This window comes from Myotis myotis, unplaced genomic scaffold (genome assembly GCF_014108235.1).
Source record: "Myotis myotis isolate mMyoMyo1 unplaced genomic scaffold, mMyoMyo1.p scaffold_m19_p_1, whole genome shotgun sequence".
Taxonomy (NCBI): Eukaryota; Metazoa; Chordata; class Mammalia; order Chiroptera; family Vespertilionidae; genus Myotis; species Myotis myotis.
Window position 1 is genome coordinate 72900559 of NW_023416313.1, and position 27298 is coordinate 72927856.

A 27298-nucleotide genomic window follows, 5' to 3' on the forward strand; every position below is an offset into this window, starting at 1 on the left:
GGCTGTCAGAGATCCTGTGAACCCACCTCTGAAGCCCATGGAGGCTCACTAGCCTCTCCTCTGTGTCTGTTGCTCTGCCCTTTGCATAGGTATCTGCATCCTCAGTGTTATTCTTCCATTTTCTGGAAGAATAGAGCATGTTTGTAGTGGAGTAGTTCTATCAGCCTGTTTCCTGCTTGTGGGATCTGGGAAGTCCATCAGTCTTCCTCCATTTCATCCTGTCACCTCATTTGTTTGTCATTCCTTGAGGATCATTGTCTTGTGCCTTGCATGCTGTTTCTCTTTTTCAAAAATGTATTTAATTTTTATTATTTTTATGAAATATACTTTGTACTTTTAAAAATTGTTTCATCATCAGACAAAAGGTAAATCTAGTCCGTGTTACTCCATCTTGGTCAGAAGCAGAAATCCTCCTACGATCTTGTCTTTAATTGGAAAATAAGCTTTAAATTTCACAATTATAGTTCAAATTAAAATGTGTAGCGTAGCTAACACTGTCAAGTTCACATCAAGATGACTAATATTTCTTTCATAGGAAAATAGCTTTATAGGGAAAGTCCATGAAGGATGTTAGGAGGAGGCACAATAATGGTCAAGAGTCCAACCACCTAGATTCACATCTTGGTTCTGTCTCAGCTGTGTTACCTTGGGCAAGTTATCTCCCCTTTCCACCTCAGTGTCCTCATCCATAAAATGTAGGTAAATCTGGACTATTGTGAGGATTCAATGTGATATCATATGCTAATAAACTCAGCGCAGTGCTAGGCACGTAGCAACCATCATTCAATTCTCAATAAATGTTAGCCATTATGATTACTTCTGTGGTATTGCCTAGAGAATACAGATGTGAGCAATGTAGGAGAAATTCTTTAAAAATACAACTTTGGGTTTCTCAATGGACAGATATTTTCTAGCTTCTAAAGGGAGAACATGAAATCATGTTAGATTTCCAGTGGGTTGGTCATCAGAGTGGATTCACCAGGGGTAAGACAGGGGATTCACCACAGGGTAGCAGAATAAATGTGGGAATTGACTTAGTACCATTTAACAACATTGTGCCTGATAGGTTGTCCATATTTAATACAGATATTTTTTCAGGCAGCTAACTTTATATTTCATCAAAGTAGATTACTATTTTTAGTTAATCACCCCTTTCCTAAGTTCAGATAAGCCTTTATAACCAACTGCCTATCAACTAGACTTCTATTATGAATGAAAGGTGATATAAACCGGTAACTGTGAAGTCCCTATGCTGGAGGAATTTTCACATTATCTTTAAAACTGCCCCACGTATCTGTGGCTTTGATAAAGAGGATCCGCTTTAGAACAATACCAGCAAAATCAAGTTACTCTTAGACTCTCACTATGTATTCAGGCTACTTACAATATCAAAGCTTAGCAATTTTAGACATTACATTAAAAATATCATGTTGATGCTATTGACCTGGTCAGATGATTCATCTCAGGAAACCCAGTAACATGCTACTGACTCATACTCAGACCCCACTTTTATTCTATTTGACTCTTTATAATCCATTTTAAAGCTCATATTATGCTCTTTTTTTGAGCTGCAAGTTTTGGCCTCTGGCCCAAAAAGTTAGTTAAGCTTCCAGGGTTACCTTCAATTGTTTTTGGCCCCAAATGAAAAATCTGTCACTTGGACGTTCTTCGCCCTCTGAGAATCAGGTTAAAAACGTATTTTGCTGAAATTATCTTTGGTTCTGATTTATATTCATTATAGTTACTACAGTCATTCTGGTCCAAGAGCCTTGATTCCAGAAACATGAAGAGCACTCAGTGCTTACTTTTCTAGCCTTGGTTTGCTCTGGGAACCTTGCGTTGTAGACCAAGGCCACAGTTTCATTTAGGTCCTGCAGCTGTGGACAAGAATGTAGTGGGGGTTCAGTGCCCTCATAATTCTTGCATTCTGCTCCTGTTCGACTCCTCGGCTTAGGCTGGTGGCTCCCATCCTCATGGCAGTTGATATGGCAACCGCTGGGACCGCAGAGAACTGCTGGATGCCTCAGAAATCATGACACTTCTATCATCGTAGGGCTCAACTAATTAAGATCGTTCTGTATGTGTAATTGCTTCCAAGCTGCTCGGTAACTTGCTGTGTGTCCTTGAGCAAGTAATTTACCCTCTCTTGCATCTCTGTGTGAAATACCCATATCTGGGAAATAAGAATTTGACTGAACTTTCTCATTGGGACTTCGGCTGGATTAATTTGTTACTGTATTTAAAGGGCAGTTAATTCTAATCCTTGCTTCAAAACAAAATGTTAGAATCTTCTGTTCTCCTGCTATCCAGGATGCCACAAAGGAGTCAGTGTTTGAAAGGAAATAATCAAGATGAAACAATCATAAGAAAATAAGGACCAGGAAAAATGACACCCACATTCTACTTTTTGGCCCTTGCTCTGTTCTTTCAAGACTATTCCCTCCACTGGAAAGTCAGGAATGACTAGACCTACTCCTCCTCTTCAAACACGACATTTCTCTGTGTTTGCCTTACACAATAACAATTAAATCACCTTCATGTGCTTTTTTATATTCTATAATCCTGCACAATGCTTTCCTCTGTGATGGATTGATCTACAGAATGTAGTAGTGTGATTGGCAGTTTTCTGGTGAATTTGGGCAATACGCAGAGCCAAATATTGCATTGTGAGAATGACAAATTCCAGTTCATTATGTGTCCCAGACAGTTCAAACCACCATGTGAACTTGTTTTGCCATTATTTATAAGGAAAATAACAACAATTTTAAAAAAGAAATATGAATGAAACTGTTTGTATAATGGAACGTTTTGATAATTAGATTTCTATTTCCAGCCTCTGTGGTTGAAAGTGTTTATACAATGAACCAAGTCACCACGAATAAGCACACTCTACAGGAACAGAAACCTCTGCCTCCCCATGCGCATGGAGTGGATCTGGAGCGCAGTCACTCTGAACATCTGTGCGGGCTTAAAATCCGGCCAAGGAGGTGGGGTAGAAATGCGGGGGACATGATAGAAAGCGCACAGGAACCTGGCTTTCAGGCTTCATGGCGGCGAAGAGACATTGGACCAGTGACTGGACATCGGTGGACTCTGGGGAACAGCCTGCCCTAACAGTCTCTGATTGTGACCCTAGAAAGACCTGAGATGCTGTTTGGATTTTTAGCAAACCCCTACTGTTTACTTATTTTCTTACTAATTGTGTCCTTACTCTCAAAAGATGAGTTCAAGGAAAACACAACAAAAAGTGTAGATAATTAAGAGTGCCTATTTATGTAGGCTCTAATTAATAAAGGTTTTACTGTATATCATTGCTTCTACTCCTTGATAAATGCCCATGTCTTAGAATAATACAAAATCTTTAAGAAAATACATTTCTAAGAATAAGCCTTGCAAACAATACCACTGTGAGGGAAGATTCACAAGGAGACCTTGTGTCTTCTTGCACTCATTGTACATTGCATCATGTGGCCCTCCCAGTGACCCCGTGAGGATTGAAGGCCAAATAATAACAACACTTTACAAATGAAACAACAGGCTTAGAGCGATTAAGAGACTCTTCCAAGACCACAGAGGTAATAAGTGACAGAACTGAGATGTGAAGCCAGAGGTTATTTGACCTCAAGACCTGTAGCTGTGTAAATCCACCCATCTAGCTCATCTAGCTAATAAACACTGAAGCAGCATGGAGTAGTGGAATAAAGTGAGGCCTGAAGTTGGATCTGGGTTGAAGTACCAGCTCTGTCTCTTCAAAAGCTGTCATTGTTATTATATCAATAACATGAGCTGCTCTTTGTTCATTTGAAAAATGGGGAGTATGATACATACCTCTCTGGGTTGTAAGGGTGAAATTACATGAGCTTATGTATGTAAGTACCTGGGGCTGCATCTGGCACATAGAAGAAATTTAGTAAAATTTGTCTGTTGTTATTATTATTATTGTTATTATTGTTATTACTAGAGGTCCAATGCACGAAATTCATGCAAGAGTAGGCCTTCCTTCTCCTGGCTGCTGGCATCGGCTTTCCTCTGGCACCCGGGACTCGGTGCTTCCCTTGCAGCCCCAGCTATATCTGAAAGGTCATACGGAAGGAATGTCTGGTCTAATTAGCATATTATGCTTTTATTATTATAGATTACTAGAGGCCACTCTGCCTGCCTACCTGATTGCCCCTAACCACCTCTGCCTGCCTGCCTGATCACCCCTAATCGCCTCTGCCTGCTGGCCTTATCGCCCTAACTGTTTTCCTCTGCCAGCCTGATCCCCCTAACTGCTATCCTGCCGGGGTCCAACCCCAGCAGGTCCAGGGATCCCCAAAGGCGTAGACGGAGTCGGTGAAGAAGGAAGGACACGGAGACAGTGTTCAGTTGATCAGCAGCCTAGCCAGGATCTCCAGCCAGGATCTCCAGCCAAGTTCTGGTCTGGATCTCCAGAGAGGTTCTGCTTAGGATCTCCAGCCAGGTTCTGTATCCATGTTGTCTTGCTAGGTTCTCCAGCCAGGTTCAGTTACCAGGTTCTAGTCAGGTTCTCTTGCCAATTTCTGTAGTCAGGTTCAGTCCAGGATCTTTTGCCATGTTCTCTCCAGCGAAGTTCTTCTGTCTCTAGAGAATGTTCTGTGTAGGTTCTGTGCCTAGGTTCCGTCTCTCCTGGTTCCGTATTCTAAGTTCTGTCTCTTGCTGTCTTATTACATCTGTATTTATACCAGTTGATTCAATCCTATCAATCTCTATTACAAAGGTTAGGGCGTTTCTTATCTCCATTCCAGGGAGTAAAGATGATGTAGCTCAAGCATGATTGTTCGTAGTTAAAGTGATTAATTACCCACCTGGCACTAGTTAAGAGGTTTTATTCCCTCCCTAACTTCAGGGGAAAATCCCTACCTGGGGAAACAACCTTTCTCAGAGACCTTGGTTAAAACACATAGTGCCAAGAAGGTGAGCAAACATTAAGAACAGTATGCCATATATGCCGGTCCCTTGAAACAGCAAGGATGGACCGGCTCCCGGCAAATTCCCCCTTTTTTATTTTTTAAAAGCAGGCATTAAAAAGAAAAAAAACCCAAATGCTCTCTTGTATCCATTTTAAGAGTAGGATTGGCGCTTTCCGCTATTACCTGAGTCCTGATCTATCACCCCAGGGAGAGCTTGCCAATCCTGCACTTTCCCGGGGTGGAAAGGCTGCAGTGGGGTTAAGGATAAGGCTCCTTGGGCCTACCTTCTCCCATGCCTCTACATTTACCTTTCCGGCACCTTTCCTTCCTCAGAAAAGCATGGACGTATTTCTTGTATAAAATGTTCCATCTGACTGGGAGTAACCTTAACTCCTCTGCTAGCAAGCATATGTGTTAAAAGATCAATACAGAGTCTTATTTCTTTAGACTCAGTATGGCACATCTTCTTAATCTAAAGATCAATACAGAGTCTTCTTTCTTTGGACTCAGTATGGCACATCTTCTCAATCTAAGTTCTGTACTATCCACCTTCTTACCCTACTTATCTTCTATAGGGGGGTCTGTAGCACCCTGGTGGAGTCCTATCCGTCTTGAGTGTGGGGGTTCTCAATGGAGGGGGCTTACCTAGGGGAATCCTGTTCCAGGGGTTCCCAAAGGTGTGGACGGAGTCGGCGAAGACTATCCACCCTCTTCCTACGGTGGAGTCCTATCCATCCTGAGAGTGGGGCTTACCTAGGGGTCCCTGTTCGGGCGCCAGATGCCGGGGTCCAACCCCAGCAGGTCCAGGGATCCCCAAAGGCGTAGACGGAGTCGGTGAAGAAGGAAGGACACGGAGACAGTGTTCAGTTGATCAGCAGCCTAGCCAGGATCTCCAGCCAGGATCTCTAGCCAAGTTCTGGTCTGGATCTCCAGAGAGGTTCTGCTTAGGATCTCCAGCCAGGTTCTGTATCCATGTTGTCTTGCTAGGTTCTCCAGCCAGGTTCAGTTACCAGGTTCTAGTCAGGTTCTCTTGCCAATTTCTGTAGTCAGGTTCAGTCCAGGATCTTTTGCCATGTTCTCTCCAGCGAAGTTCTTCTGTCTCTAGAGAACGTTCTGTGTAGGTTCTGTGCCTAGGTTCCGTCTCTCCTGGTTCCGTATTCTAAGTTCTGTCTCTTGCTGTCTTATTACATCTGTATTTATACCAGTTGATTCAATCCTATCAATCTCTATTACAAAGGTTAGGGCGTTTCTTATCTCCATTCCAGGGAGTAAAGATGATGTAGCTCAAGCATGATTGTTCGTAGTTAAAGTGATTAATTACCCACCTGGCACTAGTTAAGAGGTTTTATTCCCTCCCTAACTTCAGGGGAAAATCCCTACCTGGGGAAACAACCTTTCTCAGAGACCTTGGTTAAAACACATAGTGCCAAGAAGGTGAGCAAACATTAAGAACAGTATGCCATATATGCCGGTCCCTTGAAACAGCAAGGATGGACTGGCTCCCGGCACTATCCCCTGCCAGCCTGACCCCCCCCTAACACAGCAGTTCTCAACCTGTGGGTCGCGACCCCTTTGGCAATCGAACGACCCTTTCACAGGGGTCGCCTAAGACCATCCTGCATATCAGATATTTACATTACAATTCCTAACAGTAGCAACATGACAGTTATGAAGTAGCCACGAAAATAATTTTATGGTTGGGTCACAACATGAGGAACTGTATTTAAAGGGCCAGAAAGTTGAGAACCACTGCCCTATCGGCTCTCCCCTGCCGGCCTGATTTCCCTAACTGCTCTCCCCTGCCAGTCTGATCCCCCTAACTGCTCTCCCCTGCTGGCCTGATCACCCCTAACTGCCTCTGCCTCGGCCCTACCACCATGGCTTTGTCCGGAAGGATGTCTGGAAGGTCGCCTGGAAGATGTCTGGTCTAATTAGCATATTATCGTTTTATTAGCATAGATTGATGATAATGATGAAAGAAAAAGCTTTTAGATTTTGTCTCAGGTTTTAATCTCCAACACTAATAGCTATTTCCAAATCTCTTTGAGAGGAAGGAATAGCAATTCTTTCATGGAGTTTGGCTATCAGGGTCAGGTAAGTCTTATTTGCTCCCCACCCAAATGGCCTGCCTGCTTTTGTTAGGGACTTCTATCTGAAAGGGTTACCACCACAATTAATTCCTAGTTGCTCTCACTAATGTACAGGAAAAGCACTATGAATAATCCTAAACAGGCCATCCAAAAATGATTTACACTAAGGTATGTATGTCTAATCTTCTGGAAATATTTTTAAACAGAAGAGAAAATCACTCTGAATCTCAAGCTTCCCCACAGTGCTCTTTTCTGTCATCATTTTCTTCTCCCTTTTCTGTGGTGGAAATGAAAGGTGCCATCTTGCACAATGTTGTGCAGAGCAACCAAAAGCAGAGCTCTCCTCTCTCAGTAAACATCCCACCTTCCAAGAAAGAGAGGTACTTAGGCTTCAAAGGTGTTTTCTTTCAACAAATGGGTAAGTAATACACAAAATCACATTTGTGTTAATCAGATTGGTTGGAAAAATCAGTACAATTATAAAGCTACATGTTTAAGGATTAGTTGTAATTATGAACAATCGAATGCTTTTATATTATCCTTACAGGGCACTTTTATATTATGTTCACAAAACACTTTTTCCAAGACATCCTATGGATCTCAGCCAGTCTTGTATATTGCTTTTGTACAATGCAGATAGCGAGTGGCAAAGGGGACATGCAGTTCTATGTCCTCAAACTCCAAATCTGTGGTCCTTCCTCCATCCCTCATCCCCATGATGTGGACAATTCTCCCTGAGAATTACAGATTTAGATATAAAGCTATGTGGGAATACCACCAATTTCCAGAATTCTGACTAATAGTTGATTGAATACTCTTTAATCTTTAATATTACTTTAATCTTGAAACCAGACAGAAAAAAGTCATGAAAATCAATCACATTTATATTTCATTTGGGATTTTGGGGAAAATTGATACTGGGCAGATACAAACTTCCTTCTCATCACTTTGACCCCATTCTTTACATCTCAGGAATCTGTGTTCTTCTGATTTTAGGAGGATCAAGTTTAACATTGACCAGCATTTGTGTTGGACTCTCCTTGCTGTAACGTCCCCAAATTTATCAAGCATGGAAGAGACTCTACATTCTCTAAGCACTTCTGAGGATTCCAGATGGGCTATTTACTTTTGTTATTATCAGGACCAGGTTTGAAATCCTGGTACTTTGGAGGACTCTCTGTGTTATACTCTTCTGCTGCAATTCCAGAGGGAAGGGTGTTTATGCTTTCTTGGCCAGCAGGTATGTGGTTGGAGGTAGCAGAGCTGAGTTCTTGATCTCAGGGCTCAAGCTCAGGCTAGACCTGGATATTTTCCCATTATTTGTATTAGGAAGCAAAGGTCAGATTGACATGAGCTTGAAGCCAAGGGAGGTCTTTTGAAATAAAATTTATGATCTGGATCTTTCATGTTTCTGTTTATCAAAAATTCTCCAGTCTTGACAGAATGTGTGCAAAACCTCTAATTTTGATAAAGAAACCACTCTCAAGAATACATGCTTGTTTTGGGGATGGGAAAAGAAAAGTAAAGGAAAGTATTACCAACAGTGATAAACATTAGCTTATTTATCACTGTTTTGTATCATGCTGCCCAGAAAGGAAAATCCCTGGGGCTTGATAAGGAGAGTACAGTATATGATTTCTTTGAAACTTCATTACGTGTAGATTAACCCCAGCAAAATGTCTCCATCACATGGAATTACTGGGAAGAGGTGAAAACAACAAGAAAGAAAATCCATGGATTTCAGAGTGAAAATCCCCTAGGCTTAGTTTCTTCTCTGTTGGATCTGCCCACATGAACATTTTATATTAGAGGATTTTAAGTTCTACAACCTTTTTCTGCTTTCTTCATCGGGGAAGATTTTATTATAATAGTTTTACATTCTTTGACTAAATAAGAAATGTAAGGAGGGTGATGGACTATCCCATTGAGGATCTGGTGTCTCTTCTCTGGGCCCAAATTCATTTTGTCACTAAATAAGCACTCACCAGGAGTCTATGGTTTGCTTGGGCAGGGCAGAAATACAAAGGTGAAGTCACGGGGGCCGGGGGTATCAAGGCCCAAGAAACACACAATCTATGAGGATAGGGAGGTGGGGAACAGATCATCTATAATAATAAAAGTGTAATATGCTAATTAGATTGGACATTCTTCTGGATGAAGCTGGGACTGCAAGGGAAGCCCGGGTCCCGGGTGCCAGAGGGAAGCCAGTGTCGGCAGCTGGGGGAAGGAAGGCCTACTCTTGCACGGATTTCGTACATTGGGCCTCCAGTGTTGTAGATAAACAACAATGAATTTATAAAAGAAGTATGTACAATGCACTAATGGACTTCAGAAAAGGGATACTCACTAGTTTGGATGAAATCTTTGTTCTGGGTCTTAAAATATAAATAGATGGTCCAAAGGAATGGTTCTAGCAAAGGCACGAGGCATGAAAAAGTTCAAGTGAGGGGCATGTAGTCTTTCTAGTGTGGCTTCAGTCCTGGGCTCATGGAACACAGGTGAGGGCTGCTGGAGAAGGCCTTTCAAATACAAGGCTCTGCTCTCCATGTGTTATGTTCATAAACCTCAGAACTCATTTACATAACTGGTCCTAATCATTACATGCTGCTCTATAACCAAATGATTTTTACCTGTGCTTGAAGTTATGGTTCGAGATGTAAACTGCTCCTCCAAGTTGCCCCACAACAGACTTCAATTCTCTGGAAGGCCATTTCTGTGCCCCGTAATACCCGGTGTGCACAATTAAATTTCCTTCAGAATGTTCCCAGTAAACAAGTCATGCTTTGAAGGAGTTTTCTTTATGCTCACATAAATCCGAGGTGATATTTTTCTACCACTTAAACCTCTTGTCATTTAGAAATTTAGTAACCTAAATAATTTGCCATTTCATCCTTAAATCTTAAGCACATATACAACTTGACATGCTAACCAGAGCACCCCCCTACATAGCTGGAGCATCGCAAGTTGAAACAGAACAACTGCATCTGTCTTTGCTCTCAGGACTTTCCTAGACAATTTTTAATTTTTTAACTTTGTGTTCCACCAGAAGCTTTGACATATTAATAATAGCTAAGAAAAAAATTAAAAGGACACCTGGAAAAACCTTTTCAGTGTATATATAATACTCAGGAAATGGTTCCAAAAAACCAATGTACCAGCAGCCAAATAGTCTAATATCTATTGTGTATACATGGGTTTCATACTAGAAGTACTTTTTAGCTTCCCTGTACAGACGCTTAGCAAAATCAATGGAACAAGAGGCCTTGTCTATTCAACTGAGTGTTGCAAACTACCACCATGTCATAATATGTACTGAAATGCCTGCCCAAACTGCGTATATAACACAGCTCTTATCATCTGAGATTTATCAGCAGCCACATTTTTTTTCATAGGCTGGAGCCCAGTGAAGTCAATGGTGAGAGAGTCCTATTAATCACAGTTGAACTTCGTGTGCTATCTGTGATACCTTGTAAAAAGGAGGGTGATAAAAAAGATGCATAGTGACACTGACTGTCAGAAATGCTTTCAGGATGATATGCTCTTATCAGATGCCTTTGCCAGTTGGATTGGCATTCAGCATTCCACAAGTGGGGTTTAGAAAAAATAATATCGCTACAAATCCTGGAAGGAATAGCTCCAGGATTCTGCCAGTCCTCAGTTATTTTAGACCTGGCGACAGGAGTTTAAGGCTTAAGAGAGGCTGCAGAGGCATCCATTCTAAACTGCAAATTCAGGAAGCTGTGACAGCCAGACAAAAATCTGTGTCCTGCCACCACCCGCAAATCCCACCCTGTCTAGAAATGCAATTCCTGTGACAGCTTCTTGGTTGGCATGCCACAAGCAGATTATAAATAACAGCAACACGTTCCTCCTTTACTTTTTTTAATGCACGGCAATGTTCGATGCTTGTTTGGTTGTCAGACTAGTCTTTGATTAGCACTTTGCAACAGTCTTATCTGTCAAGAAGTGTAAGTATCAGGAGGGCAGCCCCTCTGTTAGCACTTTGCCATAATTCTGGATTTTGAGGTGTTCAGTACGTGCTCTAACACAATGAAGCTCAAACTTGTTTGGAATTCCTACAAGGAATTCCAAAGTTGGGTGGCATCTGAATCCTAATAGCTTTGTCTTGAAGGGACAGCCAAAGGGGAGTTGGCCAAGTGACTTCTGTGGATAGTATTAAAACAGTACCTGTTCCTCAGCAGGGATTCAATAGGGTCTACAGAAAGGGGGCAAAGGGAGGAAGGCAGAAAGGAAAGAAGGAAAGAGAGAAAGGAAGGAAGGAAAGAAGAAGAAAGGAAGGGGAAATGACCCTGGATAGAACATTGATTTACAAATATAAAAGACTATCTGCCCAATTCATTGGAATACCTGGGAAGACTGAGCTCTTTCTGAGGTCATGAGATGTGGTTCAGGATAATAGCCCTCCCAAAATACCCATGCCCTCATCCTTGGAGCCTGTGACTATGTTACTTTACACAGCAAAGGAGACTTCAAGATGTGATTACATTGAGGATACTGAGATGGGACTTTATCCTGGATTATCCAAGTAAGTGCAACATTATCACAAGGATCCTTACAAGGGAAAGAAGGGGGCGGGAAATTCTGTCAGGGAAGAAGTGAGGTTGGGCAGAAAAGGAGATTTGAAGATGCTCCTCTGCTAGCTTTGAAGATGGAGGAAGGGCCATGAGCCAAGGAATGCAAAAGGCCCCTAGAAGCTGGAAAGGTAAAGGAAACTGATTCTCAACTATATAAATTCCTCAACACAATAACATTTCTGTCTTGTGCTTGTTTCCTCTCAATCTGGAGCCTAGATTCCAGATTCAGATAGGAACTGTACTTCTGACATTTCTTATATAATTTTAAAGATCAATCACCTACCATTGATAACTTTGTTTTGCTTCATTTGGTGGTACTCCTAGAAAACATTTTTTTTTAAAATATATTTTATTGATTTCTTACAGAGAGGAAGGGAGAGGGACAGAGAGCCAGAAACATCGATGAGAGAGAAACATCAATCAGCTGCCTCCTGCACAACCCTTACTGGGGATTTGCCCGCAACCAAGGTACATGCCCTTGACCGGAATCGAACCTGGGACCTTTCAGTCCGCAGGCCGATGCTCTATCCACTGAGCCAAACCGGTCAGGGCAAAAAATATTTTTCTTTAATATATACTTTAGTATAAAGCAAATACCTACATATCCTATCTAATAATAGAAAAACATGGTAATTAACTGTACCTCTGACATGTTTCCCATTGGCTAATCAGGGCGATATGCCAATTAACTGCCAACCAAGATGGTGGCCAGCAGCCAGGCAGTTGAAGCAAACAGGAGGCTTGCTTGCTCCAGTGATGCACTCTAAGAAACAATGTTGCAATTATAGAAGCTAAACAAACCCCAGAAACCTGCTTTCAGTCAGTCGGGCCTCAGAGTTGGAGCTGCAACAGTGTTTCAATTATAGAAGACAAACAAAACCAGATACCTGCTTTCAGCAGCCGAGTTCTCAGAGCTGGAGCCAAGCCTCAGAGCTAAAGCCAGCTCTCAGTTCCAGTGACAGCCATAGAAGGTAAATAAATCCCAGAATAAAAGAAAAAAAGAAAAAAAGGAGAAGTTGGGAGCTTCAGTCACCCGCCAACCTGAAAACGGCCCTCAGCCCCTCACCCAGACTGGCCAGGCACCCCAGTGGGGACCCCCACCCTGAAGGGGGTCTGACCAGCTGTAAACAGCCATCATCTCTTCATCCAGGCTGGCTAGGCACCCAAGCGGGACCTCCACCCTGATCCGGGACACCCTTCAGGGCAAACCAGCTGGCTCCCACCCATGCACCAGGCCTCTATCCTATATAGTAAAAGGGTAATATGCAAACTGACCCTAACAGCAGAAGGACTGAGAATGACTGGTCACTATAGCACACACTGACCACCAGGGGGCAGACGCTCAATGCAGGAGCTGCCCTCTGGTGGTCAGGGTGCTCTCACATGGGAGGAGCTCTGCTCAGCCACAAGCCAAGCTGATGGCTGCCAGTACAGTGGTAGTGGTGGGAGCCTCTCCTGCCTCCTCAACAGCGCTAAGGATGTCCTACTGAAGTTTAGGCCTGCTCCCTGCTGGCAAGTGGACATCCCCTGAGGGCTTCCGGGCTGCCAGAGGGATGTCTGATTGCCATCTTAGGCCCAATCCCCCAGGGAGCAGGCCTAAGCCAGCAGGTGGTCATTCCCTGAGGGGTCCCAGACTGCGAGAAGGCATGGCCGGGCTGAGGGACCCCCCTGCCCTGAGTGCACAAATTTTTGTGCACCGGGCCTCTAGTTATCTATAAAGATCTATTATTTAATGTTAAAACCACTTACCATGTGCCAGATCCTATCCCATGAGCCGAGAATGCAACAGTCAATAACCTATGGATACATGCATATACATGGATAATCACCTGACACAACAAAGACCAAGGGACCAAAAGTAGCATGCAGTGTTACCCTGTATAAGTAAAGACAGGACTCCATCTGTACCCTAATTTAGATTTTCTCAATTTCAGGAAAACATTATGAGTAAACAGTTGTGGTCGTTTAAGTACAAAGACATATTCTAGAAGTGGCAAGGAGTGAAGAAATGTGTGTGTGTGTGTGTGTGTGTGTGTGTGTGTGTGTGTGTTGATAGTGTAGGGTAAGTTCTGTTCATAGCCTTAAATACCACACTAAAGAAGATAGACTTCACTTTGAACATAATAAAATTAAAAAGTAGGGAATTCTGAAAGTGCACTGCCATTCAGATTTGTGTGCACTGAGACCTTGACCTTTTAAAAAAACACTGCAGCATTAGCAATGGACAGTGGTTAAGTTAGGAACTGGGGTAAGAAACATCACTGGTCACCATCTAAATGGCCAAACCTCACTGCCAGCAGCAGGCATGCACTGGTGCTGCTTTCCCATCAGCCCCTGGGAAACACAGCTCCCGCTCTCAGCAAACTCCCACTTAGTTGTAGTTCTTTTTCATTGAGTCACTGTTACAGACCTGTGAAACCAGAGAAGGGCCCTGGAGATGACTGCTTATTTTTCAGCCTTGGCTGTATTTTCACCGTTTGTTTTCAAAATATAATGGGGAAAAAAGAGAGAGGTAAAGGTTGTGGGGTTCCTCGCTAATTCCTAAATCACATTCCCAAGCAACCATGACAAGGAGAAGAGGAGTGGCATGAGAGGAAGCAAGAGAAAAAAAAGGTGAGGGGAAGGAGGAGGAGGAGGAGGAGGAGGAGGAGGAGGAAGAGGAGGAGGAGAGGAGGAGGAGGAGAAGGAAGAGGAGGAGGAGGAGGAGGAGGAGGGAGGAAATCATGATGAGAGAGCCCTAGCCCAAGTAATCTCTTTCATACTGGCCGCAGCAGGGACTGTATTAAGTTAAGCCGTATGAAATAGTCATCTTTGCAGGTAAAAATGGTCAAATATCAGCAATTTGATCTGGTTTAACCTATCCTTCTCCTCCCCTCCTTCCTTCCCACCAAGACAAAACCCCTTTGGACACCTCTGGGCTCAGTGTCATCTCAACCACAGCGACAGGGCATGTGGCAGCACCGAACAGGCCACCTTCCCATCGCAGTGTCACAGTAGCCTCCCCTCTCACCCCCATGCCGGGACTCCTGTGAATGACCCAACAGGAGGAGCACACAGTTCATTGCAGATGTGCCTAAAAATGCTCTTCTGGGCAGCAGCCCCTCTGATGGTAATGGGTCGGAAAGAACAAAGAGTGCCAGCTCATATGCAGAACACACATCTAAAACAGGGTCCTCTTGGGCCATCTCAACATCACCACCGAAAAAACATTTTCTTTTCCTTATAAAGCAGAAAGTGAAATTTGGGAAAATGAAAAATGCTGTACTTCTCAAATTTTATTTATTAATGTCCAATTTCTATGAGGAATTTGGAAACTAGAAAGAAACACCACGAAACTCTGTTAACATACAGTCTCATGTACTAGTATTGCTTGGCAGTTTGTTATTTTTAATATACATTTGCTCCTCTTGTTGGTATTTAAATTTGCAAAGCTTTCCGAAGGTAAGTGCCATAGGTATGCATGCTATCCATGAAAGAGTGAATGTATCTGTTACTCTTTAGCAAAATGAGTGTATTGGTGGATATCTTAAGATGGCCTGTTAAAATATAAAAATGAAAGTAAGCTACTTTTTACTCCCAGTATTATCTTAATTAAAAAGTGTGGAACTAGTATTTAAAAAAAAAACAGGGATAATGACAATAAGCACTTTTGCTATCCTCCAATATCCAGAGTTCATAAACTAGAGGTAAAATGAGCTTCACCATAGAGTCACAAGATCATATATCAGAGCCTACTTAGCCTGAGATTATATTGAGGGACAAGAGAATGGTCCAAAGTTTAGTGTTGTACCCAGAATGTGATGACTTTAATTCAGTATTTTAAAATTTGGACTAATAGAATGATGAAAGAATAATAAGTGTAGAATAATAAAATACACTTTATATATTAAGGGCCCAATTTACAAGAAAGCCTTTGGAGAGAAAATTCACATGGGAGCATCCTTGTCATTAAGAATTATATTTTTCTCTTTTAGTATATTATAGAGCCTTTCTCATCAATTGAAGGAATTGCTTCCTGGAGCAATAAAACCCAATGGAATCATTCAATTTGTTCATGTTAGCAGTGGGATTCTGCAATAATGAATTTCATGAGAAAGAGAGGGCATATTTTCATAGCTATGAATGAAAATTAAAATAATATAAACTACCTTCCCTGCTCAGGCAAGTAATGTAGTGACAATGGAACCCTTCTCCTTTGTGGTCAGGTAATGAGAGTGGAGGTAAAATTAAGAAAACAAACTATGAGGGAAACTACACTTCCACTACCCGATTCAATGGGAATTTAAGCAATATGAGGGTCACCCACAGATTCTGTGCTTTCTATCTTTTCTCCCCCTTCTTCTCATTGAGTGTTCTTTCCTTTTCTTGCTCATGGCTTTATTTTATGAGACAAGACTGATGAAGGTGATCCGCTAGCTGTGCCAGGTTCACCTTTTGCCCGCTTTTTCTGCAAGTCCTTCAAAGCACATGAAAAGATGCAGAAGTGCAGCAGCCCTAGTAAAGAAAGCTATCAATTTAAAATATCACTAGTCTTTAGGACAAATTATCTAAAACTGCCAAAGAGGTAGACCATATTGAAGAAGAAATAATATCTAGTCATGCCTAGACTTAGGAAACTCAATGAAGTAGGATCATATTGGACAAACAACTATTAGGCAGCAAAAATGATGTGTGGCATATACCCAACAACTGGCTATGAAGCTTCAGATCTGGAAAAGGGATTCTAGCAGCACCAGGTAGACTCTGGACCATAAATCTGTCAGCAGACAAACACTGGGTGTAGGCACATCTTTCTTGCTTTGAGAATCAGTATGCAAAAACAAAACAAATATTTAATGTGTGTGTGTTGGGGGGGGTCTATGAAAAAAAGTGCTAGAATAAAAAAATAGAATCCATAGTCCTACAGGTGGAAAGCATTACACAGTGTGGCACTCATACTATAGGTTCATGGTTAAAAGTGGGGAGTTGGATGCCAAATTTCTGGTCTCATATTCTAGCTTTTTCTTCTATTAGTTATTTAGCTATTTGGGCTCAGATTTCTTATCTATGAAATGGAGAGCATAATATCACCACGTGGTACGAAGATTAAATGAATTAACACACATAATGCTCTTCACAAAGGAAGTGTCCATTGCTTGCTTTCATTGTCATCATCATCATCATTATGTAAAACTATACACTATAGAACTAAAGGAAGCATGCAGTTTATAAAGTAAGAGATTAAAATATTAAAGGGGAGGGATCTAGACAAAGTGTGAAAAGGCAGCTGAGAGAGAAGAAAGTCATGCACAAAAATAAATACATATACCAGAGTAAATGAAAATGTGTATTTAAGGCAATGAACAAACAGAATTGACTGAGTAGGAAAGCACACTGATGCTAAGAAAAAAATTACAGATAATTTATAGGAAAGCAACAACTAAGTGAAAAATATCAAATACAAACACTTGGTAATCCTATAAATAGTAATTCCATATTCCCAAGAAACAGAAAGAAAAAATAGATATGCAATGCCATAGCTTTGTGATGCTAAGATAATTTCCCCTCTTCCACATAGATTTTTTAATAGTTCTTAAAGCAGAGGTTATCTTCTTATGTGTCATATATACATATATACATATCCTATCTAATAAAAGACAAAGAGGGTAATTGGCCATACCTTCGCTACGCTTCCCATTGGCTAATCAGCGAGATATGCAAGTTAACTGCCAATCAAGATGGCAGCAGGCAGCCATGCAGCTGAAGCGAGCAGGAGGCTTGCTTGCTCCAGTGATGGAGGAAGCCAAGGTTCCCCGCCTGCCGCGGCTCAGCTCTAAGCTCTGAAAGCAGCTAACTTTCAATTATAGAAGCTAAACAAACCCCAGATACCTGCTTTCAGCAGGCTGTGGCCTCAGAGCTGGAGCGAGCAAGAGCCAGCTCTCAGCTCCAGTGACGGCAACAAAGTTTCAATTATAGAAGGTAAATAAATCCCAGATTTTTAAAAAAAGAGAAAAAAAAGGAGAGGCTGGGAGCTTCAGTCACCGGCCAGCCTGAAAACAGCCCTTAGCCCCTCACCCAGACTGGCCAGGCACCCCAGTGGGGACCCCCACCCTAAAGGGGGTGCGACTAGATGCAAACAGCCATCAGCCCCTCACCCAGGCTGGCCAGGCACCCAAGCGGGACCCCAACCCTGATCCAGGACACTCTTCAGGGAAAACCAGCCAGCCCCCACCCGTGCACCAGGCCTCTATCCTATATAGTGAAAGGGTAATATGCAAACTGACCCTAACAGCAGAAAGACTGGGAATGACTGGTCACTATGACACACACTGACCACCAGGGGGCAGACGCTCAATGCAGGAGCTGCCCTTTGGTGGTCAGTGAGCTACCACGTGGAGGAGCTCTGCTCAGCCATAAGCTAGGCTGATGGCTGCCAGTATAGCGGTGGTGGTGGTGGGAGCCTCTCCTGCCTCCTGAGCAGCGCTAAGGATGTCTGACTGCAGCTTAGGTCTGCTCCCCGTTGGCAAGTGGACATCCCCTGAGGGCTGCTGGGCTGCCAGAGGGATGTCTTATTGCCATCTTAGGCCCAATCCTCTGGGGAGCAGGCCTAAGTCAGCAGGTGGTCATCTCCTGAGCGGTCCCAGACTGCGAGAGGACATAGGCTGGGCTGAGGGACTCCCTCCCCACCGAGTGCACAAATTTTTGTGCACTGGGCCTCTAATATATATATTTATCTCCTATCTAATAAAAGAGAAACATGTTAATTAGCCGTACATCCGCTACCCTTCCCATTGGCTAATCAGGACGATATGCAAATTAACTGCCAGCCAAGATGGCGGCTAACCGCCAACAAAGATGGCAGTTAATTTGCATACATAGCCACAATGCTGGGAAGCAAAAGGGATTGGAAACCCAGCCGGCAGGCAAGAGGTGGGGGGCTGGCAAAGATGGCCGGTGATCAGTGATTGTATTGTGGATGGGAGGCAGAGAGAGCTGCTTCCCTGTGATCGCCATGGCATCGGGGGCAGAGAGAGCCCCAGCCAGGCCAGCCGGCACCACTGGACCCCCGGGGCTGTGGGTGCCGGCTGGCCTGCTACCCAGTGATCGCCATGGTGATTGGGGGCAGAGAGAGCCCCGGCGCAGGCCAGCCGGAACTCCCGGACCCCCGGGGCTGTGGGTGCTGGCTGGCCTGCTACCCAGTGATCGCCATGGCGATTGGGGGCAGAGAGAGCCGCTGCGCAGGCCAGCCGGCACCCCGGGACCCCTGCCTGTGCCCTGCAGCAGGAAGCGAGGGGCTCGGGGGGGGGATGTCTTACAAACCGACTTGACCATGCACATGCCCACCACCTCCATCAAGGCCTCTGGGAGCGTTCACCCGCCTTCCACCAGCATGGCAACGTCTTCCCAGTACCGCCAGCTGCTGAGTGACTAGGACCACCATCTCTAACACGCAGGGAACAGAGAACAGCCAGGTGCCCCAGAGCAAATATGCTGAGCTGCTGGTCATCATCGAAGAACTAGGGAAGGAGATCTGACTCACATAAGCGGGCATCAAGAGCGCAATAGAGAGACTGAAATGAGGCATCATCCACACTACAGGGCTGGTTCAGGAGTGCTTGGATGAGATGGAGCAGAACACCAGGTCCTAGCCCCTAAGTCAGCGTGAAAGGCTTTCCCTCTTCTTCCAAGAAGTGACAGCTCATGCTTGCACCCCCTTCAGATGAAACTTGGTTTCAAAATGTTAACAGCTTGGTTTCTCCTCCCTGTGCCCCTCCCATGGTTCATCAGGCTCTGAACCTCCCATCGCTGAGATGGAGAAGAGATTTTTGCAATTATTAGATTTACATATTAGTTAGGAACTACCCAGGGCATTTTGCGTGTGTTTTTTAAGCATTGATTTACATGATGCATGTCAGTTACCTATCACAGCAAACTGTAGTTGGCCTCCCAGATACGTGTTTCTCTTCTGGATAGATTTCTGTTACTCACATGGTTCTTTATGTTTCTCTTCTGAGCTGATCCAACTCTGAGGGTTTGTTTCAGTGAGTCCTGAGGCAGCGCTTTAGTAGCCATTGCCCATTCACCACACAGTATAAATTCTTTTCAATGTAACCTTTTGTTTTGCTTAAGCATTTGCATGACTATTAGTACTTTGAAGTCAATCTTTAAAATGCACAAATTATAAATACAGAAGAAAGAGCAATTTATTGAACCTCACCCGACAAGGACCCCTGAAATTTCCCCTAAGGATGTATGTACATTTCAGTTCCGCCTTTCCCATCAGTGGATCCAAACATCTGGGAGACAGTGACTAATAGTGTTTGCATCTTTGTATGTATTTATTACTTGATGTAATAAAGCTTATTTTCATTAACAAAAAAAAAGAAACTGAAAGATCATGCTGATGCTTAAGTGCACACAGTTCCCCATAGAATGGCTACATACTGTCCACTTCTATGAAGACATATTTCTGGTAACTAATATCTATCTATGCTGCCAACAGATTATAATAAATTGTGATCAGTGGGGAAAAAAAACCAAAAAACCAAGTGGGGTGACATTGGAATTACCCAAGCGTACCCCTAACCCCTTCACCTGCCCAGATGCCTAGGGTCCCAGTGGCCTGGACACCAGACCTGACCACCTCTCTGGTTTGGCCCAAACATCTGAAGTTCGCATTAGTTTCCAACTTAAGGAATTGGAGCATTCACGTAAAATCAGGATTCCCCACTTCTCTTTCCAAAGTGACCAATTGGGCTACCAACCAAGGGTGGTCGGTGTCACTTCAACCCTAAGAGGAACCCCCAGCTTGGGGGTGTGGTGACGAGGAAGCTATCCGTGCAGACAGTTCAGTTGTGTAAACTCCCACTGACAGTAGCACAGCCCAACAGTGTGGCCATTCAACTGCGAGGCAGCACAGCCATGAAATAATCTGGCTGTTAAACAAGGCCCCTCTCCAGCTTTCAGGGGGCTTCACCTACTCCAACCCACTGCACCCCACTCTGCCCCAGTGAGACAACTTCAGTGTTTCAACTCCAGCAAACAGAACACGTCCCAGTGGAAAGGGAAAGTGAATCCATGGCCAGTGTTGCTCAATGGATAGAGCCTTTGCCTGAGGACTGAAGGGCCCAGAGTTCAATTCCTGGTCAGGGCACATGCCTGGGTTATGGGTTTGATCCCCAGTGTGGACTGTGCAGGAGGCAGTCAGTCAATGATTCTCATCATTGATGTTTCTATCTCCCTCCCTCTCTGAAATCAATCTATACTAATAAAAGGGTAATGTGCTAATTAGAACAAACAACTTCCAGACAGCTTTCTGGATGTCCTTTTGGTCAAAGCCATGGTGGTGGGGCTGAGGCAGAGGTGGTTAGGGGCGATCAGGCCGGCAGGGGAGAGCAGTTAGGGTTATCAAGCCAGCAGGGGAGAGCAGTTAGGACAATCAAGCTGGCAGGGGAGAGCAGTTAGAGGGGTCAGGCCAGCAGGGAGAGCAATTAGGGAGATCAGGTCGGCAGGCAGGTGAGCAGTTAGGAGCCAGTGGTCCCAGATTGCAAGAGGGATGTCCGGATGCCAGTTAGGGGGATCCCAGGGATCGAGCCTAACCCGGCAGTCGGACATCCCCCAAGGGTTCCCTGATTAGAGAGGGTGCAGGCTGGGCTGAGGGAGCCCCCCTCCCGCACGAATTTCGTGCACTGGGCCACTAGTATATATATATGTATATATAGATATACACACACACACACAAGTATATATGTATCACATATTATGTGTGTATACTAGATATACACATAATTCAATTATCCTATCTAATAAAAAGGTAATATGCAAATTAGCTGTCACTCCATTACAAAGATGATGGTGCCCAGTCCTCTCAGCCCTGCTGGAGTCCCCCAGTCCCAGGGGGGCGGCTGCTGAGAGCTGGCAGTGTGAGCGGCCTGGCAGAATGCTTGCTTCATTGCCACACCAACGAGGCAAGTGTTCTGCACCCGGCTGTGGAGGGCCTATGGCCAGGCCGGGCATGGAACTCTTGTGTCATTGCAGGCCAGGCTGAGGGACGCCCTCCACCCCCATGCACAAATTTCGTGCACCGGGCCTCTAGTATATGAATAAATCAATGATGTATGTATATTACATTTTGTGGCATCTTAAAATGGACCAAAAAATTAGGTTAACACTTTTTTGAACTAAGAAAAATGAGTCAACAGAAAAATATTCATCTGTGTTCCAGAAAAGAATATTGAGGGTAAAGGGACACATACTGAAATTTTTAAAATGTCAAGACTAGGGCTAGCTGGTTTGGTCATTACATAGAGCTTTGGCCTGTGAACTGAAGGGTCCCAGGTTTGATTCTGATCAAGGGCACATGCCCAGGTTGCAGGCTTGATCCCCAATAGGGGTAATGTAGGAGGCAGCCAATCATGATTTTCATTATTGATGTTTCTATCTCTCTCTCCCTCTCCCTTCCTCTCTGAAATCAATAAACATATATTTTCAAAAAATAGAATGTCAAGACTAAAGGATTATATTGCAATAAAAAATCAGATTGAAAATTTATCTCTTAACATTTTACTTCCTTAAAAAATAAACAGAACTAAAATATATATAAAAAATTTTAATTATATTTAATGTGGATGATGGACTTACCTTTGTCTAATTTAACTAATATTTGGGCAGTGGTTTGGAATATTTGTTATTCTAATAAAAGAAAGCCTCTTTTGCTCAGATTTCTCTTTCTCAAATGCAAATTCTAGGAAAAAATAAAGTAGAACTTTTTTTTTCTGAAGGGATAAGTGGTTACTCATGAATTCTGTACATAGCCAGATGGCTTTCAGATTTTAAAGTAATAGTAAGTCATCTTGGATATGCAAGGTCTCTGAAAATATATCATCCATGTACCAGTTCTAAAAATTTATGCAAATATATTCTAGTTATAAGTAAGATGAATCTAAGACAAGAAATTCAGCATGGGAAAGTCAAGGTATGAACAGACTGTGGTGAGCAATTCAACAAGTTAAACCCATTAAATACATTGAAATAATAGTTATAAAGTTGAAAAATTAAGTATGAATGTTAACAATAATTTTTGAGCCTTGGTTGGTGTGGCTCACTTGGTTGGGCATTGTCCTGTGCACTGAAAGATTGCCAGTTCGATTCCTGGTCAGGGCACATGCCTGGGCTGTGGGCTTGATGCATGATACCGGGTGTGCAGGAGGTAGCCAATTGATATTTTGCTCTCACATCAATGCTTCTCTTTGTCTCTTCCTCTTTTTACCTCCCTTTGTAAAAATAAATTTAAAAATAATAATTTTTGAAAGAAAAAATATATATTTGTTGTAACAATTAACAATTTTAAAATAAAAGTTATAAATGAGTAATTATCAGGGTCTGGAATTCTATATCCCACAAAGATTAGTCAGAAAGTGAGAAAAATAAAAAGCACTATAAATTTCTCATTATACATGGGAAGAAACTAAAATAATAGTTCCTGAATCATGCCAGTATAGTAAATAAAGCTTGTCTACCTTCCAGTAATGTACCGCCCCTATCACTGAAAAAAAATAAAAGCAAAAAAGTAGAAAATTATGAAAGAATAAGGCACAAAAACATGGAATGTATAAAATAACACAATAGAAGTTTGTTCAAACATTTTGCTTCAGACAGAAAATCAATTTTGAGCAAAATTTGAGATCCCCTTTAAAAATGAAGACTCTGAGAATCTGTTAAAAACAAAATCCAACAATAAACTGCTTTTAAGGGAAACAAAAGGACAGATAAATGTTTAAAAGAAAAAAAAAAGAAAAGAAAGATGAGCTAATATATACCAGGCATCCACAAATAAAAAGAAGCAGAGGTGAAAATAATACTTCAAGCCAAATCTGAACTCAGGACAAAAAACATTAAATAAGAAATAGCCTCATTTTCATTATTAAAAGTTAAAAATCCTCAAAGAAATTTTCAAACACACAGTTGACAATTCAGGTAGCATCTCAATAAATAAAAAAATTAGAAATAAGAGAAATGGACAAAAACAAAATTCTGTGAAAATTACATCTCTCTCAGAGAGTTTTTGTCAGGTGAAGAATAAAAAAAAAGGCAAGGAGATATGATTTAAATATCATAACATAGATAGAATTGAATAAGTACACCTACTCAACTTCATATTATATAAGGCAACCATTATGGAATTGTAGCAAAAACCTTGATCCAATAAATACATTATCAAAAAAATTTAAAATTCATTTAAAAAATAAAATTTAAAGGTCATAGATTCTGCCTATAATGCAATAAAACCAGAAAATAATGAAAAATTTAATTTAAGCAAACATACCAAATCAGTTGGAAATCTAAAACAAAACAATGCAAAATGTCCCCACTAAATATTCTTAAAGATAAAATATTTACAAACTATTAGAGAATAAAAGTGTTAAAAAGAACATATAAAATCTTTAATAAATATAAGATTTATTAAATAATGAGTGAAAATAAGCATTATATCTCTGAGAGTTACAAAAAGATGATAAAACAGAAGGCTATAAAAGATAATTATAGAAAGGAAAAACAAAAATTAATTCAGAAACCAATGAACTGATTATTTGGGGAAGAAAAGCAAATCAAGAAAGGCACACAGGCAACAAAAGCAAAAATCAACAAATGGGACTACATCAAACTAAAGCTTCTGCACAGCAATGAAAACCATTAACAGGCACATGCAAAAGAATGAAACTGGACCCTATCTGACACCAAACACAAAAATCCAACTCAAAGTGATTAAAAACTTAAGTTTAAGACTGTGAACTGTAAACCTCCTAGAAGAAAACAGGTGGTAAGGTCTTCAAGACTTTGATTGGCAATATTTTTTTTTAATTTGACAAGAACAAAGGCAACAGGCAAAAATGAACAAAAGGGGCTTCATTAAATTTAAAAGCTTCCACACAGCAAGAGAAACCAAATGAAAGGTAATCTACAGAATAGGAGAACATATTTGCAAACCACTTATTTGGTAAGGATTTACTATCCAAAATATAAAGAAACACATACAATTTGATGGCAAAATAAATACATAAATAAATAAAAACAATAAAAAATGAGCAGAGGACCTAAATAGATATGTTTTTCAAAAGAAGACATACACATGACCAAAAGGTATATACAAAAGTGCTCAACATTACTAATCATCAGGAAAATGCTAATCAAAACCACAATGAGATATTGCTCATGCCTGTTGAAATATTTGTTATCAAAAGATGAGATAACATGCTGGCATGGATATAGAGAAAAGGTGTGCTGTTGGTAGGAATGTAATCTGGTATAATCACTATGGAAAACATTATGGAGGTTCCTCAAAAAATTAAAAATGGAACTATCATATGATCTGACAATCCCACCTCTGGGTACATATCCAAAGGAAACAAAGTCATTATCTCGAAAAGATATCTATACTGTCACAGTTATAGCAGCATTGTTCACAATATCCAAGGTACGGAAACACCCCAAGAGTTTGTTGATGGATACATAGATAAAAGAGATGTAATATATACACACAAAAGTTTATTATTTAGCATTTAAAAAAGGAAATAGGTGAGGTGATGGCTGTATTAAATAATTCAATGTGGGGAACCCTTTCGCAATATATATGTATAACAAATCACCACATTGTATACTTTAAATATCTTGCAATTATATTTGTTAATTTTACATCAGTGGAGCTGAAAAAAGAATGAAACCAAGAAATAAGTAGGAAAAATATCCTTCCTAGACTCAAATATCAGTTTTACTGGTGAGGTTTTTATTTCTTAAACGCTCCACCTTTTAACAAAATCAAGCTTTTAAGAACCAGTGGAATCAAATGAACAAAATAAACAAGCAAACAAAATAGAATCAGACCCACAGATATAGAGAATAGAATGACAGTTTTCAGAGAGGAGAGGGATGGGTTGGCTGAAAAAGATGAAGGGGTTAAGCAAAAACAAAACAAAACAAAACAAAACAAAAACAACAAACCATACAAATTCATAAACACAGACAACAGTATGGTGATTTCCAGAGCAAAAGGGGGTGGGGAGAGGTGGAAGAGAGAAAAGGGGGGATAAATGGTGATGGAAGGAGACTTGACTTTGGGTAGTGAACACACAATACAATATACAGATGATGTATTATAGAATTCTACACTTGAAACTACATAAATGTATTAACCAACATCACTCCAATAAATTCAACACAAAATTAAAAAAAAGAAAGTTATTTAAAAAAGAACCAATCAGTCCCTACAATATAATTTGTTCCAAAAATGGAAAAATGTAACATATAACCAGTTTATTTGATGAAATTAGCATATTCTACTATCAAAATCTGAAAGAGAAGGAAGGAAATTAAAGACATTTTCCTTATGAGGAGAGATGTAAAAATATTCTAAGTAAAGTCACAGGAAATCACACTTGATATAGAATAAAGGAATCATAACTCAAGAAATTCGTATGGTTTGCCATCAAGAGGTAAGGATGTTTATATTTGGTAATCTATTAATTCAGAGATTCCATAAACAGGTGTAAAAAAAAAAAACTTTAGGTAAAAGGGGATCAAAAGTAATCTTCCTTAACACGATGCAAAAAAAAAAAAAATCTGTCTAGATCTTAAACCAAAAATCATCACCCAATTTAAGTGCAAACATCAGAAGTACTGTGCTTAAACCGGTATTGTGTGAGAGTCCTCTGTGGGTCCTGAACAGCCAGCCACACAGCCCTGTCAGGCCCCAAAGACATGCTGCTTTGTCCACATTTCTTCCCAGGCAGTCACCCTTTGTTTGGACAGGAGGTGTTATTCAGATCCTCGTCTGTGGGGTCAGAAGCAAATGTCATTTCCTCCTCTCCCAAGGCATCTGTTCCCTCACATCCCTCTCGGAGACCTATTTCTACTTCTGCTGGCTCTGGCCCGGTTGCAGCTCTTCTGAAGATGGTAATGTCAGGGATGTGTAATCTTATAGGTCTTCCTTTATTTTCCCCCAGTCTGCTCTTCATGCTTCAGAAACTGGGCCGTCCTGTGCAGATTCAGGTTAGAATCACAGTTTGTAAAAGGATGTGGATAAGGAGATGTGCTCCTTGGAATCCTCCCTTATTTGGCAATCCTAAGAAATGAGACTCAAGAATTTCTAGAGCACACCTATTACCCCAAGTGTCTCTTTGTTCAGACGATGCAGGCCTAATATGAAAGTGCGCCTACCTTTCCACCTACTTGTGAGATAAGACCGGAGAAACCACAGCTTGTGTCCCATTACCAGTAGGCATGGAAGAAAATAACGCTTCCCAAACCCCAATCCCATCTTTATCCTCCCTGGTATGCTTAGTCCCGAAGGTCTCCATGGAATTTATAAGAGACCAATCTTTCTTCAATGAACAGGGACCTGCCTTTCCTTATTCTACTGCTGGACTCATGACCATGTTCTTTTATTTAGCTATTCACAGACTCAAGATTTACGGTCCTTGAAGATAGGAACCTTATCTCACCCTTCCTGACTCCCATTAGATTGAGCACATTTTCTACATAGCAGGCTGAATAAATATTTGCCAAATGAATTTAAAAATGAAATTGAACTGCTTGAGTTTATTCTGTGTCATATTTCTCAGGAGGTTAGATGTCAGTTTTTCTAATTACGAAGATGGTCATCTCTGTGGCTAGACAAGAGAGTCCACAAAATGTGTGGGGTTGGTGG

The 27298-nt window shown here is 41.7% G+C and overlaps 1 protein-coding gene and 1 pseudogene across 4 annotated transcripts in view; one reads left to right on the forward strand and one right to left on the reverse strand.

Annotated features, from left to right (window-relative positions):
• The window catches only part of CELF2 (CUGBP Elav-like family member 2), a 559234-nt gene that overhangs the window by 447782 nt on the left and 84154 nt on the right, over positions 1-27298 (reverse strand). The window lies entirely within an intron of this gene.
• On the forward strand, positions 18903-19244 carry LOC118672040 (annotated as a pseudogene).